Source organism: Penaeus japonicus, unplaced genomic scaffold (assembly GCF_977035675.1).
Source record: "Penaeus japonicus unplaced genomic scaffold, GWHDUDI00000001_assembly GWHDUDI00000016, whole genome shotgun sequence".
NCBI classification, from domain to species: Eukaryota; Metazoa; Arthropoda; class Malacostraca; order Decapoda; family Penaeidae; genus Penaeus; species Penaeus japonicus.
Window position 1 is genome coordinate 11,831,749 of NW_028234418.1, and position 5,000 is coordinate 11,836,748.

The 5,000-nt window shown below is 34.5% G+C and overlaps 1 protein-coding gene across 1 annotated transcript in view; it reads right to left on the reverse strand.

The window, feature by feature from the left end:
• LOC122249152 (protein c-ets-1-A) overlaps positions 1–5,000 on the reverse strand; it is a 229,831-nt gene that overhangs the window by 223,801 nt on the left and 1,030 nt on the right. The window lies entirely within an intron of this gene.

Consider the following 5,000-nt stretch of genomic DNA (forward strand, 5'->3'; position numbering starts at 1 on the left):
TGTGTGTGTGTGTGTTTTTCTATGTTTGGGTGTGTTTTTTTTTGTGTTGGTTTGTGTGTGTGTGTGTGTTTGTCTATATGTGTGTTTGAGTGTGTTTGATAGTGTGTCTTTGTGTGTGTGTGTGTTTGTCTATGTGTGTGTGTGGTTATGTACAAAAGCTCTTTGTATTTGCTTTTGTATTGACTCGCTGATACATATATGAATGTTTGGCTTGCATAATGCGTGCAAGATAGACCATTCTACGCACATACATATCGATACGAACACACACATCTCTATCTCTATGTCAAAAGCCCCAATAATCATTTTCCCATCAAATAAGCGTGCACATGAAGTTGAATCCCCTAAGAAAACAAGCTACGTGTTCTCTTTGTTCTCAGACACCAAAATAAACGCTCAGACTTGTGGTGTCATTTGGTATTTCGGTTTCTTCTGTGTCTGTCATTACATTGAGATATATTCTGATCGCGAACTTTGATGAATATATATATATATATACGTATATATATTTTTATAAAGCCCACTGTTCTTTCGTTCGACTATCATACAGTGGTGATAAGTGATTTATCTATTAGTTAAATTCTGACGATATACCATTCATTTCTCAAAGATGATTAGAACTGTAGGATGTGTAAATAGAAATGTAGGTAAGAATAAACATAATGTTACGCATTGTCTACTGCCAAGAAGAGTGTTTTTTTTTCAAGATTTATAATACATGTACGTGCGGATTGCAAATTGTTAGTTTTATATATTTCCACACTTACATGTAATTACCAAGTAATGTGATACTTCTTTGTATGGTTGGTGTTTAAGAGCCACACACATATATATGTGCACAGACACACACACACACACACAAACACACACACACACACACACACGAGAACGAGAAACAAGGGGTCGAGTTATCGGAGAAGTTAACAGAATCTCAAAGCCCATTCAGATATCAAATGGCACTTCAAGAATTTCTCAGAAGTCTCCTAAAAAAAAACTCCCACGTTTACGGCTACAGGAAACACCGTAGTCCCAGTATAGTCTATGATAATCGGCTGTTTAAACGAACCACTGTGTTGTTTATTAGATGTAGAAGTCAGTGGTTTAGGATTAGTATTTTTTGAGGAAGTGAAAAAAGAAAAAAAAATACGCTAAGCTGATATCGAAATGAAATGGTGTTTGACACGAGTGACATGGAATTAATGTGTAATTTGTTAATTCATCTGATCAAATACCAAAAGTTAAATTCAAAAGCATTGCAAAATGTACAAAAAACTCAATTTAACACCATCTCTTCATTAGTCATATATCACAATCCATAAATAAAAAGTCTATTACAAAAAAAAGAAAAAAAAACATGCTTGCAATTATATAATCAACTTTGCCGTGCATGTTGCTGGTGTTGCAGGGATTAATGTCTACTTATTTTCAGGTTAAATATTCACTTGACAATTTACATCATGATCACAAATTATACTGCCATATGACAATGCAAAAATAGGTTTGAAAAATCTAAATAGCTTGGACATTAACAAACATCTCGACATAAAGAATATTTTTAGATACTTTTATTCCGAAAAATGATAAATGAAGGACAGGCTAAATGAAAAGAAAAATATCATAAATGAATTTAGTTTGATGAAAAGGAAAAAAAATACTCTAATCCGATCATATGAATTGAAACTTTTATTGAAATAAAAACCCTTACAAAGATATCCATGTGTGCCTGTGTGTTATATGTATTCATAGTGCGTGTTTATTATATATGTGCGCATGTGTGTGTTTGTTTATTTATGTGTGCACATGTATGTGTCTGTTTATCTTATGTGTGCACATGTGTGTGTTTGTTTATCTTAGGTATGTACATGTGTGTGTGTGTTTATCTTATATGTGTACATGTTTTGTGTATGTGTGTTTAGTATATATTTATATTCTTAACTTAAACACATATCTGCACGTTTTATTTCATCATAACATAACGAGAACCATGGATGGAACAGTTGTTCATGTGTTATCATTAGTGTATAATAACCCTCCTCTAACATTCCATTCATTCAAAATTAACTCCCGCAAATGCCAAAGACCACCGAAGCTTCTAGAAGGTACTGATTGCAATCACTGCAGCGCCGCTCCTGGTGACCCTGCAGTGCCATTCAGTGCCACGCAGCACTGCAGTGAAGGCATGAATGTTGGCAGGCACCTGAGTCTGCCGCTACTGCCATAAATACCTCGGCTCAACCCTTCCTCTTGTCCTGAGCGGAGGGAACTCGAGTACCATTATTAATATCTGACCGCGGATAATGGTGACTCGGCTGATAGCAAGCAGACTAGTTTCAAATGGTATGAAATAGTGTATAGTTAAAGTCCTTCGTTCGTCATCATCATTCATATCATCACGAAACTCTTTAACTATATCGCCAAGTCAATCTGCTCGTTACGCGATAACAAAAGAAAGACTTCGATAGCTTTTAACAACGAAAAATGAGGGGGAAAAAATAAGTCTTTTCGGTTCGTTTGTTATCAAGCTCTCGTGTTGTCTGAGGCCTCCGTGACTCGGGCAATATTGGTGGTCGTGCTGTGTCCCCCCCTTTAATGTTCCGTGTTGTCCCTCTGTTTATCCACCGTCTTCCTTCTTCCCCTCTTCGTGTCTATAGCGATATTGGCCAAAATACTTTGTGTTTTTCTGCTATGTTGTCCCGTATATATATATATATATATATATATATATATATATATATATATATATATATATATATGTGTGTGTGTGTGTGTGTGTGTGTGTGTGTGTGTGTGTGTGTGTGTGTGTGTGTGTGTGTGTGTGTGTGTGTGTTTCTTTTTCTTTTCTTTTTTCTTTTTCTCTTGGGTCTTCCTCTTCTCGTCACCAGCAGTATTAGTCGTCGTGTTTTCTCTATTTTGTTTTGTCCCTTTGGTTTTATCAGCCGTATTGCCTCTTCCTCTCTCCGTCACTAGCACTAATCCTTTCATTTTTGTTCCCCGCTTTACTCTGTCTTCTTTCTCCACATCCCCGTGACTGATTCTTGCAAAATTGGCCGTCGTGATGTGTTCCCCATTAATGTTTTGTGTCTCTGTTTATCCAACGTACTGCTACTCTTTCTCTCCGTGACTTTAATAATATTAATTAACACATTAATGTTCCCCTTTTTCTATCTTGTGCATTCCCTCAACTTTATCCACCGCCGTGCTTCTTCCTCTCTTCGTGACTGGTCGTCATATTGGCTTTCCTTTTTTTACTCTTCGTCATTAGCAATATGAGTCACAGTGTCCCTCTTTTAGTTTTGTGTTGTCCCTCTCTTTTATTCTCCTCCTCGCTTGCTTCTCTCTCTTCTTTACGCCCGTTATACTCCATCCACTCCGTTATTCTCGTCCCTCTCGTCAATCTCCTTTCCTTTTCCTTCCTTTTCACCGAATAACACGGGGAAAATATCTACATTTTTGACATAAAGGAATCACGCATTTCCACACAGACCGAAATAGTCGTTTCTAGCTCAAGGTCTTCCTCCAAGGCTAAACTCCCAAGTGTAAAAAGGTAGTGTGTAAGTTCATGTTATCGACGACTCCCACGCAAGAGCTCTGATCCTAGAAACGAAATGACGCTGGTTGCATAAACATGTTTTTTTGTTGGTGTTGTTGTAGTTATTGTTGCAGGATGAAGTAGAAAGAGAGAGAGAGATATAGATTATTTACATTGTTGTAGTTATTGTTGCAGAATGCCTTTTGATTTCTATGTTGATTTATGATATTCAGAAAAAAAAATATATGAAACAAGGGAAAGAGAAATCAGAATATTGACGTCAATTTTTATAACCACAATAATATCAAGAACTGCATATTGATTGCATAACAAAGAGTAACAACAACGAAAAGCAAATGTCATGAATAGTATCATAAAATCATTACTATTATAAAGTATTGCTATCATTATCATTATTATTATTGTCATTATTTTCATTATTGTCATTAATATTGCTATCATTATCATTATTTTCTTTATCATTATTGTTACCATCAGTATTATTACCGTCATTATCACTATTGTTGTTATTAGTGTTTTGTTAACATTATTATTGATATTACTATTATTGTCATTATTATCACTATTGACATTATCAACTTTATTACTGCTGTTTTCATAATTGTTATTATCAGAATTACACTTGATATTATCAAAACTGGAAAAGTTATTATAAAAATAATATATTATTTCATTATAACTATTATCATATTCATCAACATCATTATCAATATCATTATCATTATTGCAACTAGCATCAATTTTTTTTTTAATCTGAAATATCAGTTTCATCGGCAGTGTCATCCATAGAACAATAATACCCACATTAGAATAAAATGCGTTTCACTGAAATCATATTAGTTGACAATTCACAAATGATAACAAAATAAAGTGATAAATTATAATGAATAAGACTAATTGCATATTGCAAATTTACATTATATCTATCATTGAATCTTAATCTTAAGTGCATTGTTATTCTTTATGACACTAATAGTGATAAAACTACAAGAAAATAAGACAGAGAAAATGAAACGGGACAGATAATCTTGTTAAACATTTTTGTCAACTGCGTCATTCAGGAAAATACAACGAATTATCAAAATTGTAGTTATATTCCGTCGAAATCTGTTTGTCCTCTTAAAACCACGTATTAGCTCGCTAGCACGAAATGAATGAGACAAGCCTGTGGTTTGATATTTTTATTTAACATATGACTTTAGATATGTATTACCGCCGGGGTCACGTTTTCCCCTCCTGTAATCAGTACATGTTATTTCTTATTATGTGTGGGTTATACGTAAAAAAAATAAATGCTGATTCATTAATTGTGTGTTATCTGGATCAAAATACTCCTTTATGGTGGTAGATCATTGCAAAATAACCAGTACTTATAGCCATAAGAATCAGCTTGATATGAAACTGTAGTCCCAGGTGCAGTTATAGCCCTGGCTCATATACAGCGTTGCGT